The sequence below is a fragment of the Cuculus canorus genome, chromosome 1 (assembly GCF_017976375.1).
Source record: "Cuculus canorus isolate bCucCan1 chromosome 1, bCucCan1.pri, whole genome shotgun sequence".
Lineage (NCBI taxonomy): Eukaryota > Metazoa > Chordata > Aves > Cuculiformes > Cuculidae > Cuculus > Cuculus canorus.
The window spans coordinates 61223027-61238382 of NC_071401.1; the positions used below are offsets into that span (position 1 = coordinate 61223027).

Consider the following 15356-nt stretch of genomic DNA (forward strand, 5'->3'; position numbering starts at 1 on the left):
AGACCTGCCATCTTAAATGTGCAGATTCAGCACAGAAAACAAAAGTGAAAAGGGGCCAACAGGACCTCTCCTCCTTTCTTATGATCTCTTATTGTAGTGGAAAACATGCCTACACTCTCACCCCCAGTGTCCCATATAGAGCATTTGCATGTAACCAGGAGCAGCTGAATCCTCTTCCTTTTCTTCCTTTGCCCCATTCTTTAAAAAAAAAAGGCAGGGAGGGGACATAAAAATGACAAAACAAAGGCAAAAGTGGTAGAATTCCCCCCAGGCAGACTGTGCTGCGAGTATAGTTCTCCCTCATTCAGTTTTGGCCTTCCTTCACTTAGATGCTCGCACATATGAGAAATCTGAAAGGAACTTGCCCCAAAATATCAGAACAACAAGGTGTCTCTGCCTGGTTTGTAATTTTTCCTGTGCTGGAAAAATTTCCTGGGATTTCAAAAGCCAACTAGTCCTGTATTCCCTTCCTCTTTCATAGCGTCACTTGGTTGGAAAAGACCTTTGAGATCATTGAGTCCAACCATACCTGTCCATTACTAAACCATATCCCCGAGCTATCTACCTGTCTTTTAAATAACGCTGGGGATGGTGACTGAATCGGCTCCCTGGGCAGCCTCTTTCAGTGCCTGATAATGCTTCCAGTGAAGAAATTTTTCCTAATGTCCAATTTAATTCTCCCTGGGTGCAACTCGAGGCCATTTCCTCTCATCCTATCACTTGTCACTTGGGAGAAGAGACCAGCACCCACCTTGCTACAACCTCCTTTCAGGCAGTTGTAGACAATGATAAGGTCTCCCCTCAGCCTCTTTCTTCAGGCTAAACAACCCCAGTTCCCTCAGCCACCTCTCATAAGTCTTATTCTCCAGTGCCTTCACTGGCCTTGTTGCCCTTCTTTGGACACATCCCAGGGCCTCAGTGTCTTTCTTGTAGCGAGGGGCCCAAAACTGAACACAGGATTCACAGTGCAATCTCCCCAGTGCTGAGTACAGGGGAAGAATCACTTCCCTGGTCCTGATGGCCACACTGTTTCTTACACAAGCCAAGATGCCATTGGCCTTCCTGGCCACCTGGGCACACTGCTGGCTCATGTTCAGTTGGCTGTCAACCAACACCCGCATGTCCTTCTCTGCCAGGCAGCTTTCCAGCCACTCTTGTGTCCCAAGTGCGGGACTCAGCACCTGGCCTTTTTCAACCTCATACTGTTGGTCTCAGCCCATCAATCCAGCCTGTTCAGATCCCTCTGTAGAGTCTCCCTACCCTTTAGCAGATCAACACTTCCTCCCAGTCTAGTGTCATCTGCAAACTTGCTAAGGGTGCATTCAATCCCCTCATCCAGATCACTGATAAAGATACTGAATAGAACAGGCCCCAGCACTGAGCCCTGGGGGACACCACTTGTGACTGGCCTCCAGCTGGATTTAACCCCATCTACTATTACTCTTTGGGCCTAGCCATCCAACCAGTTTTCAACCCAGCAGAGGGTGTGCCTGTCCAGACCAGTGGAAGCCAGTTTCTCAAGCAGAATACCGTGAGAAACGGTGTCAAAGGCTTTACTAATGTCCAGGTACATTACATCCACAGCCTTTCTTTCATCTATTAAGCAAGCAACCTTGTCACAGAAGGAGATCAGGTTAGTTTGGCAGGACCTGCCTTTCACAAACCCATGCTGACTGGGCCTGATCACCTGGTTTTCTTATGTGTGTTGTGAGATGGCACTCAAGATGACCTGCTCCATGACCTTCCCTGGCACCAAGGTCAGTCTGACAGGTCTGTAGTTCCCTGGATCCTCCCACTGGCCATTCTCCTAAATGGGTGCAACATCAGCCAGCCTCCAGTCAAGCGGAACTTCCCCGGTCAGCCAGGACTCTGGTAGATGGAAAAGGGTTTGGCGAACACATCTGCCAGCTCCCTTAATACCCTTGGGTGGATCTCATCTGGCCCCATAGACTTGTGAATGTCTAATAGGCCGAGCAGGTCTCTACTCATTTCCTCTTGGATCACAGGAGCTTTGTTCTGCTCCTCCTCCATGTCTTCTGGCTCAGGAGGCTGAGTACCAAGACAACATCTTACTTACTATTAAAGACTGAGGCAAAGAAGGCATGAAGTACCTCAGTCTTACCCTCATCCTTTTCCATTATTGTTCCTCCTGCATCCAATAAAGGATAGGGATTCTCCTTGCTTAAAAAAAAAAACCTCAGATTTTGATAGCCCTAAGTAAATCACATAACTGGTGACGTATTTTGCTTTCTTCCTATGCAGGCGTTCATGAAGTCTTCATTTGACTTGTAGGATGCTTTCTATAGTAATTCCCTTGATTATGGATGGTCAAGTAGTGCTGTGGAACCAACAAAAACACCTGTTGTTAAATGTATTATTCTTGGGTTTATCAAATTCTATCTTTAAACAAACCAAAGTTACAACGCTTCCAATGCAGCAGTCTCGACAAGTTTAGATATTGGAGACCTCAGTGGAACTATTCTACCTCTACCCTGCTTCCTCGCTCTACATTTCAGCAATTGTTTGCATACTTTTTAGCTAGGACTCTGTCTGTAAACTATTCTACTCAAGAATGGAAGCGTGCAAAACAGTGTGACTAATTAACAACCATTTCCTATCTGTGGCTGCTGGGAAATGACATGTTTCCTGCATCTTGGTGAGATAATCTTTTCAGTATACAGTCGCTGTTGCAGTTCTCACTCTTTGCCCATGGAGGCTTTCTAATAAGAAGACTTGACTAAGGGGCCAGCAGTGGTGATGCAAAGAAATTAATATTACAAATAGCAAGCATGGATTTGCATTCAAATACTTACTTAGACTAACACTAACTCTGTTGAGCTGTAAGGCATTTTGCAGACCAGTTTCGCTCTTGGGCATCAATTGGAAGACTGAAGTACACAGTTTTTGAAGAAACTTTGATAAATGTTCATTACAAAGACCACATGACTTCTCCAGAGATTTTTATCCCATTGTTAGAGGAACCTATTAGTATCCGACGAATCCTTGTGAGTTTAAGAATCCCCATTCTCACTCCTCATTTGAATCAAGGTGATGAGCTAGCTGGGCAAGGACAGCCACCATCACCGACAGACTGATTTTCCTCTGCTAAGTTTGTAAAACTAGGAACCTATGGGTTAACAGGTTGCCCCTTTCATGCATCATTTTGATCTGCTCTAAAGCACTGTCACAGCCAACTGCATAGTTCACTGGTGGTAGCACATTTCTTCTGCAGGAGGGTGCACAATACAGCTTTGTGGTACTGGCTGAGCACAGAACTGCCCTATCGTGAGGTGGGGCAACATTTTACATCGGCCACAGATCACAGCTTCACCAGAGGAGCTTTGCTGGTAGCCCAAGATGAAACCAAGATCACCTAGAACATTGCAAAGGGGATTTCATCATTCTCAGTCACTGCGAACTGTATAAACAAGTAGCTGTGGGAAACAAAATCATCCCTTACACACATAAATCTAATCTAATTTATCACTGCAGCTCCCTTGCTTTTCAGCCATCAACCTTGTTATTGTAACTGCAGCTCCATTTAACTGTGTACTAATGTGCACAAAGAGCCAGTGAACAGAAGCCCTTTGGCTGTCCCTTCTCACAAGGTGACTCACTGACTAACCACTGATCTTAGACACTCACTCATGCAAGCTATTAAGGTTAAAATTACCCACATAATAATTGATGTAATCTGAAGGCTAGTAAGAAAGCTTGCATCTATTAATCCAGCCCTTGCTACAGTAACTACAGCGCACACCCATCTGGAAACATGGCCTTACACAGAATCCAATTACCAGCAGAAATCAGGTGCCAGAGGAAAAAGAATGTTCTTTACAAATCGTGCCGTCATGGAAACACGTATGCTAAAGGGGGAGGTGGGATAAAAAGCACTTTGGAAAAGTTTCCAGAGGAGTTAAAAATCAAAATGATAAGGAAAAGGTGGCCTATAGGCTGCTGATACATCAGTGAGAATCAGGTCTCACCTCAGTTACCAAAATTAACTTAACCTTTGCAATGAATTTTTTATTTCAGAGTTATTGTTGGGTTTTTTCCTAATAGATACATTAAGGAAAAGCTTACTATAGCTCCCTATTAAGAGGCAAATTGCTCATCTTCCCATGCGTAACAATGCTTTAATGGATAGCCCCATAATATGAATGGTCCATCAGGTAGCAGGTTCATTCTGGCTAAGTCGAAACCAGCAATCAGACACGTCAGTCCTCCTTAATAGTGATATTAAATTGCAAGAATAACAGGAAGCCTATCAGCCATGAAAACTTCACTCACAAGACTGTTTGCACTGCTGGGCTGGGCTATGTCATGCAAAACCCAGTCTTAGCCCTTACTGATACAAGTTTCACTGAATTCTGATGGCCAGATCCAAAGGGAGCACTCTGGCACCAAAAAACAAGACATATTATGATGCCAGGAGCCTAAAGGGCATGGTGAGAGCTAAACCCTGATGCTATACATGAGAAGCAAGGAGCAGGGAACAGTTTCTGTAGCATTCTATAGTTGCCCTGGATGAGGGATGGTGTCAAGTCACACTGCATGAATGGGATTTGCCCTATAAATGCTGCTGCACAGCACAGGGATAAGAAAGAGGGAGAAAGAAGTTGTGACCGAAATTGTTTCTCAGACATAGGTAGCAAAATGAGGAGTTTAGAGTTTGTGAGGCTGGGGTTTGGAGTATGACGTCTGTCCCTGAACAGGTATTTATTTTTGCAGGAGTGGTTCATTCTTTAAGAGCATAGCTATGCAAGGTGTTAGCTCTGTCTTGCGCAATGGCTACAGCACATACCCACGAAACAGCCAAAACCAGCACTCCCAAAACCACTTAACTCAAGAGGATTCAAATTAAAATCCCCTCATTTACAATATACATGACAGTCTAAAGGTTTCACTTTTAACTGTTCGTAGGGCTGCACTAGGAAGGATTAAACCACTCATCTCCCAGAATGACTATTAGCTTAAAGCAATGTCACAACCTTGCAAGCGGAAACAAGAACACAGGTCTACTTTCCTTCAGTCGGGCCACCACATTACAAATCAAGTTCTCTCTTCTGATTTCCCTCCTCAGTCAGCCAGCCCCGCATTCCTGGCTACGCAGCAGTCCAGTTCTAGCAGGGCAAAGGGAACAGGAGAGTAACCCAAGGGTATTAATTTTTAAACCAGGTCTCAATCTCCAGACAAGTATTCAAATCACAAATTTAAGGACATTTCCACTAACACAGACTATCTCAGGCTTGAAAACAACTAACCAACAACCCTCACAACTCAAGCAGCTACATACTCATGCAATACCCAGGTGCAATATGGGCAACCTGCAAACTCAGCAGGGTCCAAAAAAAAAAGAGACTGTAACAGTTTTGTGTGGGCAGGACCAGGATGGAAGGACAAGGGCTTACTACTTATGGTTGTTACTTAGATTTCTGCCTAGGGCTTAGACAAATACCTTTTGCTTATGATGCCTAAAATGCAATTACACTGGATTTTTGGACCTCGCCCATAATTTTTCATAACTGACGTTCTATTTTAAATGCTATTTCTGGATCACATAAGGCATTTAAATTCAGTGGAGAAGAAATGCCTGGGTGTAGATTTTAACATCTGAATAGCTGACGATCTATAACTATGTCTAACCCAAGAGTTCTTGAACATCCTGATCTGCTTCTGGAGCTCTAGTTACATGGTTGAGGTTACGTAATCCACCCAGCCTGCACAGGAGTAAATCACAGAATAATAGTTTGGGTGGGAAGGGACCTTAAAGATCGTCTAGTTCCAACCCCCGTGCCATGGGCAGGGACATGTCCCACTAAATCAGGCTTAGATCACTCTTAATTTATCAGTCAGAATCAGACTGCTGTAACACTGGGCAGGCAATTTCATATGGAGTTTACTGATATTGAGTTTGATCCTTTTGCAGGGCAAAAGCATCTAGTAATGGGTCTAAGATACTGTTCAGCTAGTTACTCTGCAAATAGGCACTTCCTTTGTTCTTACTTTTATTTTTATTTATACACACACACACAGATAGAGACAGAAATGTAGAGTTTCCTGGACTGGGAGAGAGAAAGAAAGTAAAAATGTACTTCTAAAAGATTTTATTATAAGAGGAAAAGGAGTATAAGAAGATGGAGGAAAAATTAACACACTTGTAATGTTGTTCTTAATTTGGTGTTATGTGTACAGGATAGTGAGCTAGTCTCAGGCAAAAAAACAGTCTGGCATAATCACCCAGGGGAAGAGCTATAAAATCAGAAGAGGGAAGAATTCCTTTCCTTCTCCTCACATATGCATTAACTCTCTTCTCACTGCTGCTTTCAATGCAATAAACAGAGTGAAGTTACATATAGCAGGGAAACGTTATACCATTAAGTAAGAATCTAGCATAGCCACTTGGTGGACCCAAATGAATCAGAATGACTCTCTACCACAAGAATGAATCATGAATAAGTTTGCTAAAATCAGCTGACACCTTATGCCCAAATAAGCTAAAGAAATGAAGACTGCTAATACAGCAAATGCAACATCACTGGTTTGAGAAACCCTAAGGCCTAAGTGTTCTGGCATTGGAGTCACAGAAACATTTAAGTTGGAAGAGATCTTTGGGATCATAGAGTCCAACTGCAAAACTAGCACGGCCAAGGTCACCACCAAACTGTGCCCCTAACTGCCAAACCTAGACTAAACTAAGGAACCTCCTTAAACTCACTTATGAGCAACCTAAATAAGACCACTTGAAATGAAATAGGTGATGGACTTCTACCACCAGGTTAAGAGAAACAAACTGTTTACTATGGTGCAGAACAAGTTGCTATAGAATGAAGACTGAGTTCTACAGGGAGAACCATCACTTTTAATTAACGAAAAATAAAATTTAAATAAAAATAAAACATTTTTTCCTACTGAAAGACTACAAATTATGTTTAAGCTTCCCCGCAAATAATGTTTTCTTAGTAATTTTTTGTTTGATTCTTGTTCTATTCACTGCTGAGAAAGCTGATTCATTTTGTCATGAGCACGGGAAACACAATACAGGGTAGAAAACAATTCCTTTGACTTCATCCCAATGTTTAGCTTCCTGGTTAAGCTGTTTTTCTAGGTGCAACAGTTAAAATCTCACTTCCTGTAGAAGCATCAAAGGTTTTCTCCAAGTACTGAACTGGAGCAGTACTTCCACCTGGGAATCTGGCAAGTGCCCCCTGCTGAACCGTGGGAGTCTACTCCACAGAATAAATACATCTGTCCACGATCTCTACCTGGTGCTTTAGAGAAAAGACAAAATCACCTGTTGGGGAATAATTTTGGGGGGCATTGGAGTGTTGTTTACTCTGGCCTTTGTCAACATTGGTAAACAAGAACATGAATACCTTTTTAGAAGCCTGACATTGAAACTGATAATACATTATTCTGGGCTGGAAGGAAATGTCTTTAACAAGAGACAGGTTCAATGGCTGCTTCAGAGGATTCAACAACGTGCTTTGCAGCCAGAGCAGAGGACTGCTGCACTCATAAAGCAGATGCAGAGTAAACAAGAAGCTTATTATTTCCTTGCCTTAAAACCAGACACAAGCACACTAAAATATGGTAATTGGCAACAGCGCATAAGCATTTCCTAACACTGTAACATTACAAGAAGCATTTTATAACACAGCTGTGTGTAAGTATAAAAATAACACATAAGAACAAATAAACATACTTGCAGTGTACTTGCCCAAACAGCACACAGAAAAACATATCCAAATAATAAAATCTGCACAGTAAGAGCAAAGGATGAAGGGTAGGCAAGAAAGATGTCAGGTGAAACCAAAACAAACCCACAGAACGAAGAGGAGGTAGTTATCTTGAAGAATTACTCTGGTTCCATCAGGCAAAAGAATAACGCCTAGCAAAACTAGGGTAGAGTCCTACTCCCAACAATAACATTAACAATGTCAAAGGTAGACCAAATCACCCCCTTTTACTTTCAGGAAGGCAGCAAGGTGCATAGAACACTACAAAATAAGCAAAGAAAGACAGCAGGTTACGAAAATCACAAAATGCTCACTTTGTAGCTTCTCTCGCCAAAGGTGTGCTTCACCTTTATCTCCGCAACTGAGACTATCAAGAACTGCAGTCAAAAGCACTAAATACAGGGCATCAGCTCCACGGTATTGCTTACTCCTAGGTTTACTATCACTAGCAGATACATGTAGTGATAATGACTGATGGCAATTAAGGACAAACAGAAATCTGTATTGTTAATGTACATTGGTTCAGTAAATTCAGTGGTTTGATTCTTTTAAACTCCATCACAGAGCTCCCTGATTATCTCAGATATGTAAAGACACAAACAGTTTTGTGGCAACAGTTTGGTTGCTTCTTCCATGCAAGAAAATCAAGTTTCTTTTCAGAGTCCTGTCGTTTTAAGCCCTTACACTTTTGGGAAAGCTCAGAAATGCTCAGTCTCACCACTTGACAATCTCTTCGTGGACTGAAGCTGCCTTTCTCCTGCAACAGCAATCTTATAAACATCCTTCGGCCCACACAGACAAGACCCAACTGACTGCCTCAGGCTTCAAGGGCTCCACAAGTCGCTCCAAAGCCAGCCTGGAAGTTGCAATGACTTCAGTGTTTTGCAAGGAAAGCACTCACTATTTACATAAAGATCATTAACATCTCTCAACTGAGATCTAAGGGGCCTCTTGAAATAAAACCGGCCCTTTTATTAAAGCAGTTTTCTACCGAAGCCGGGTGCAGTGAGTTTGTAAAGTCCCTCAGCTCTCCCAGCAGACGGGAGGTCCCTGCATCGGGGCAGGGATGGGGCAGGGATGGGGCAGGGATGGGGCAGGGATGGGGCAGGGATGGGGCAGGGATGGGGCAGGGATGCAGTTCAGCCCGGCTCTGGGGATGGGACTGAAGAAAAAGCGCTGACGAGCAGCGCTTCCCTCCCGCTGGGAGCAGGGATGCCCCCATCCTCCAGCTCGGGCTGGGGACTCCTCATCCTCACGCCGTTATGGACAGAGGTGCCGGACAGGCTTTTGCTTTAAACTTCGAGTCACTCCATTAGCAAGAAACCACCGCCCCGCGAAACCCTTTGGGGCTGCCTTCCCCCGCCGCTCAGCGGGACGGGGCAGCGCGGCACCCGCAGCCCCAGCGCCCAGCGGCGCCTCGGCGGAGCCCGGCTCAGCCCTCCCAGCGACGCCTCCGCGGAGCCCGGCTCAGCCCTCCCAGCGACGAAGCCGCCGCGGAGCTCCGCGCTACCCCGAGCGCCCCGCGACGACACCGCCTCAGCGGCACCCGCAGCCTCACGGCCGCCGCGGAGCCCCCCCGGGGTGTCCCCCTGCCTGCCTCTCCGCTCAGCCCCGCGTCACTCACCTGTCTCCGCCGCGGCCCCGCGCTGCCTCCCGCTCGTCTGAGGCGCAGGGAGGCGGTGGCGCGGGGCGAGGCAGCCCGGCAGACGGTGGCGCCGCCTCCCCCGAGGGAGGTGCGGCGGGGGCGCTGGTGCGGGAGGGCCCGCTCCGCGGCGGGGAGGAGGTGTGCACGCAGTCAAGTAGGGAGTAACAGCTTGAGTCAGGGGCGCAGAATCGCTGGATTGGAAAAGACCTTTGAGATCTTCGAGCCCAACCGCACCTGTCCGCTACCAAACCACATCCCTAAGCACCTCATCTACCCGTCTTTTAAATCCCTCCAGGGATGGGGACTCAACCTGGGCAGCCTGTTCCAGTGCCCGGAAAGATTTCAGTGAAGAAATCTTTCCTGATGACCAGTCTGAACCTCCACTGGAGCAACGCGAGGCCATTCCCTCTCATCCTATCGCCTGTCACCTGGGAGAAGAGCTCAGCACCCACCTCTCTACAACCTCCTTTCAGGCAGTTGTAGACAGTGATAAGGTCTCCCCTCAGCCTCCTTTTCTCCAAGCTAAACAACCCCGGCTCCCTCAGTCACTCTTCGTAGGACTTGTTCTCCAGCCACTTCACTGGCTTCATGGCCCTTTTCTGGACACTCTCCAGGACCTCAATGTCCTTCTTGTAGCAAGGGGCCCAAAACTGAACACAGGATTTGAGGTGAAGCCTCCCCAATGCTAAGTCCAGGGACACAATCAGTTCCCTGGTCCTGCTGGCCACACTGTTTCAGATACAAGCGAGGATGCTATTGGCCTTCTTGGCCACCTGGATACACTGCTGGCTAATACTCAGCCAGCTGTCAACCAGCACCTCCAGGACCTTTTCCAGCAGGCTACCATGAGGTAAAATGATTGGCATGCCCCTTCACGTGGTGACTGGCAGCCTGTGAGGTGTGAACATACACCCCTGTTTGCTGCAGAGGTACAGGCAGTGATAACAGAGGTTTCAGCCACCTATTTGTTCAGGAAGCTGCTGTAAGTGCTTTTCTGTTTAATCAGTGGCGCATGATACACGTGCCACCACATCACAGGACGTTTCAGCCATGCCTTCTCCTTGAAGCACAATTCCCTCACCAGCCAAGGCAATGAGGTGACTTCTGAAGCCAGAGTCCCTCTGGGATCGAGGGTGGCAGCACCAACACCCTATCACAGCGAGCTGCCATTGTGGTATTTGCACATCGTGTTCTTCTCAGATATTGAATCATAGAACCATAGAATGTTTTTTGTTGGAAGGGACCTTAAAGATCATCCAGTTCCAACCCCTCTGCCATGGGCAGGGACACTTTCCACCAGACCAGGTTGCTCAAAGCCTGATCCAACCTGGCCTAGAATATCTCCAGGGGTGGGGCATTCTCAACTTCCTTGGGTGACATGTTCCAGTGCCTCACCACCCTCATAGGACAAAATTCTTCCTAATATCTAACCTAAATCTGCCCTCTTTCAGATTAAAACCGTTATCCCTCTTCCAATCACTACACACCCTTGTAAATAGCCCCTTCCCATTTTTCCTACAGGCCCCCTTTAAGTACTGGAAGGCTATAAGGTCTCCCCAGAGCCTTCTCTTCTCCAGACTGAACAATCCCAATGATCTCAGCCTGTCCTTGTATTAAGGGAGATTGGAACTGGATGATCTTTAAGGTCACTTCCAACCCAAACCATCCTATGATTTTAGGAATTTATACAAACAGACAAGTACCCTGGAAGTGCATTTGCTTCATGATTCCTATGCTAGCACCAAACCTTAGGAAAAGAGAAAAGCAAATGTTAAGAGAACTGTAAGTCCTGAGAGGGATTTCCATGTGGTAAAGGTCATGGGCCAGTTGGAATTTCACCCAAACGGACTAGGGAAGGCACTGGAGAGATCCAGAAAACACAGATTATGCCAAAAAGAGCAAGGCAGAGAATATGGTTTCCTTCTCAGTGACCTTCTAACACGGGCTGAAGAAAACAGTGCTCAAAGAAAAGTCTTATAACAAAGGTCACTCCAGAGATCTGGTTCTTATTCTGAGCTTATCCCTGATGTTGATTTTCCCACTGAGTTGTTCCACTGATTTGACAATTGAAAGCAAAGTTCTCATGTTTCTTTAATTTTTTTTCTACTTTGTCTTTGTTGATTGGGGGTTTTTTTAACTCATGAAATCTGATAAGAGAGGCAAAAGCTACAGCAAGATCAGAAATTTCCATGCAAAGTGCCAGGACTAATTTTTACATGTCACTGTTACATGGAACTTGCTTTGGCTCCATGTTCTGATCATGTTTAACATGGCAAATTCACCTTTTTACAGATATGTTCACATACAGGACAATTATCACAGACTAATAGTACATATGGAAAGGACAAGAAAGCACCTAATATAAAGAGTTTAATGACAAAGGATTATCTAATTAAACATGAGACAGCATTTCTCATCAATCACAAAACAAAACTATCTTGATCCATCCTTGAGGAAGACTGCAGTTATTCACAGGCTCCTTCTCACCTTGAAATCATCAAGCAGCAAAGTAAGGCTTGGTGTCTTTTCCTCAGCTGGGCATTTGAAAACAATCCGTAGTAATGGTGCATAACACCTTAAATTTAAATATGCCCTGGCCAGTGGCAGCAGGACTTAAGTTTGTTTTATCATGGAGAAAAAGAGCAGGAAAATGATCAGGCCTTATTAATGCGCATTTGCTCTTTAAAGCCATCTCTTTCATGATCATTATTATCAAGCCAATCTGTTTCTTACCACAGGGAGAACTATATACAGCTAAATCACCCACAATGTTTCCTTTCACAGTTTATGCTTTTGGTAATGTTTTCTTGTTATGTTTTAAAAGAGTTTTAAAATTACTTTTTAAAGATTTTGGAAGACTTTTTAAAGATGCAAAGAAATGCTTTCTGTTGGTAAGATGGCAGTGGGTTTGCCCCCACTGTGTGACGTGACCCAGCAAGGAGCTCAGAAGTAGTAAATACATACACACACATGCGGAAGAGAGAGCCACTCAACCCCAAAATGGGTAGAAATGGAGTTTGATAGAAGACAGGACAATGCTCAGCAGGTGCAGGGCATGGGCAAACAGGTGGATTGGCCAGCCCTGCTTACATCTGACTGGACCCTTTTATCCCCTTATCTCTCTGTTTTCCCATGCTTGTTTCTCTCCAAACCACCTTTGTCCCTCCTTTTTGCACATCTTTAGCTCATACCCTGATCGTAGGTTGCTCAAAGTGTCATCCAACCTGGCCTCAAAAATCTCCAGGGATGGGGCATCCACAACTTCTCTGGGCAACGTGTGCCAGTGCCTCACCAGTCTCACTAGAAGACATTTCTTTCTAATATCTACTCTAAATCTCCCCTCTTTCAGCATAAATCAATTACCTCCCATCCTGTCCCTGCACTCCCTGATAAAGAGTCTCTCTCCAGCTTTCCTGTAGGGCCCCTTTAAGTACTGGAAGGCTGCTATAAGGTCTCCTGGGAGCCTTCTCCAGGATAAACAACCTCTACTCTCTCAGCCTAGCCTCATATGGGAGATGTTCCAGCTCTCTGATCATCTTTGCAGCCCTCCTCTGGACCGACTGACAAATTCATGTCCTTCCTGTGCTGAGGACTCCAGGACTGAAGACAGAACTCCAGGTGAGGTCTCACCAGAGCAGAGTAGAGGGGCTGAATCGTTCTCCCTCAACCTGCTGGTCACACTTGTCCTGTATGTGAACAAACAGGTAGAATAAGGTTGGCTTTCCGGTCTGCAAGAGCACATTATCAGCTCATGTTGAGCTTCTCATCTGCCAGCGTATCCAAGTCTTTCTCCATAGAGAGGAGCAAAGACAGACTACCTCTGAAATGGTTGTTAGATAAAGTTTGTTTAGTTTCCATTAATTCAAAGGTTTGCTGTCCTTCTCTTCAGGGCTGTTCGCTATCTATTCTCCACTCAGCCTGTATTTGTGCTCAGGATTGCCCCGACCATGATCCATGCCCTTCCTGCACTGAGGATTCAGGAAGGGAAGTGCCCAGAAGCGCCTCACCCTCTCCCTGCTGCAATGCCCTCTCACCCTGGGGTGCAGAGTTCTGCCCCCTGAGTCCTCCGGGGAGACCTGAGAGCAGCCTTCCAGTCCCTGAAGGCAGGCTTCAGGAAAGATGGAGAGACTTCTTCCAAGGCCATGGAGTGATAGGACTAGGGGGAATGGCTTTAAGTTGGAAGGGGGAAGACTTAGATTAGCTATTGGGGAGAAATTCTTCATGATGAATGTGGTGAGGCACTGTCATAGGTTGCCCAAGGAAGCTGTGGGTGCCCCATCCCTGGAGGAGTTCAAGGCCAGGTTGGATGGGGCCTTGGGCAGCCTAGTCTGGTGGGAGGTGTCCCCGCCCATGGCAGGGAGGTTGAAAGAGGGTGATTTTTAAGGTCCCTTCCAACCCAAACCATTCCATGGTTCTATGATCCCGGAGGGAGGGGACACCCAGGCATTCTGCATGGGCTATAGCCTGGAGAAGAGGAGCTTAAGGGGAGACCTTATCGGTGTCTACAGCTGCCTGAAAGGAGGTTGTAGAGACGTGGGTGTTGGTCTTTTCTCCCAAGCGACAGGCGATAGGATGAGAATAAATGGCCTCAAGTTGCCCCAGGGGGGATTTAGAGTAGATATTAGAAATAAATGTCCTGCAGTGAGGCACTGGCAGAGGCTGCCCAGGGTGACTCCCCATCTCTGGAGGCGTTTAAAGGAGGGGTGAATGAGGTGCCCGGGGATGTGGTTCAATAGCGGGCAGTGGGCTGGATTCGATGTTCCCCAAGGTTTTCCCGCGCAAGGCCGCCAGGGGGCGCCGCTGCCCGGACAGTGCGGCGGGGGGGGGGGGGGGTGCGCGCGTGCCCCCGTTGCCATGGGGACCGGCGGCCGCTGGTGAGTGCTGGGGGTGGTGATGGGGCCTCAGGGGCTGAGTCGAGGGGGTGGGGGGTGAGCGAGGGGCTACAGCAGTAGCGATGGGAGGGGAGGCTGAGGGAGCGGGGGCAGCACTGCAGGGACGTGGGGATGGAACTCGGTGGGCTCTGAGGTCCCTTCCAACCCAACCATTCCGTGAGTCTATGATTCTAAGAGTGGCTGGAAATCTGCCTGGCACGGAAGGATCTGGGGGTGTTATTTGACAGCTGATGTTCAGTGAGCCAGCAGTGTGCCCAGGTGGCCCAGAAAGCCAACGGCATCTTGGCTTGTATCAGAAACAGCGCGGCCCGCAGGACCAGGGAAGTGATTGAGCCCCTGTACTCGGCACTGGGGAGGTCGCACCGTGAATCTGGTGATCAGTTTTGGGCCCCTCACTACAAGGACATTGACTATTGTCAGTAAGTTTTGCTGCAGTCTTGTGTTGATGTTGTAACACAGGCAGGATTGTATTGAAGTTCCACAGTAGACATGTATTAACTGATGTGTAGCAACCATTAAAACTTTGGGACACTTCAGAAGTTTACGATATTGCTGGTAGGAGTCAGAATTTTCCATATTTCTGTGAATGTAACTGTATCTGCTACATAAATAATCAGGCCACGGAAAGATGTGACTGACAGCTCTAGGCAATTATCCCTATAAGTGTGAACTTTTCTTCAGCAGCAGAACTGAGAACATCTGCACAAGCACGTTTCCAACAGAGTGGCAAAAAATTGCTTCTGGATAAAACACTGTGGAAAAGATATTCCAAGGTCTCAGGAGCTGCATTCCAAGGTGTTTTTACTCTTTCTTTCATTTACCTTGTAAAACTGCCACACAGTGAGCATTCCTTTTACATGCCTTTCTACAGTATATAAGCACAGTGCCTGCCCTCAGCACGTTCAGTTGTTTCATCACCAGGCGTCAGCTACGCATTTAGGGTAGAAAGTTGTTTTGCTTGCAGAATGCTGACATTGTCTTGCTTCAGGGTAGGGTAAAATTAGCCAGAAGGGGTGCACATATGGATTAGGGTACATCTAATTAGGGTGCATCTGTCAGTAGCTGAACTTAAGTCCCTTG

General features: G+C 46.3%; 2 protein-coding genes across 2 annotated transcripts in view; one reads left to right on the plus strand and one right to left on the minus strand.

The window, feature by feature from the left end:
* Positions 1 to 9494, minus strand: part of LOC104068395 (synaptotagmin-like protein 2) — a 64106-nt gene extending 54612 nt beyond the window's left edge. Inside the window, exon 1 of the mRNA XM_054067863.1 lies at positions 9364 to 9494. The gene's annotated coding sequence lies outside the window, so the exon portion shown is untranslated. The remainder of the gene's footprint in view (positions 1 to 9363) is intronic.
* A 4745-nt stretch (positions 9495 to 14239) lies between these two features.
* Positions 14240 to 15356, plus strand: part of CCDC83 (coiled-coil domain containing 83) — a 39690-nt gene continuing 38573 nt past the window's right edge. Inside the window, exon 1 of the mRNA XM_054058557.1 lies at positions 14240 to 14258. The gene's annotated coding sequence lies outside the window, so the exon portion shown is untranslated. The remainder of the gene's footprint in view (positions 14259 to 15356) is intronic.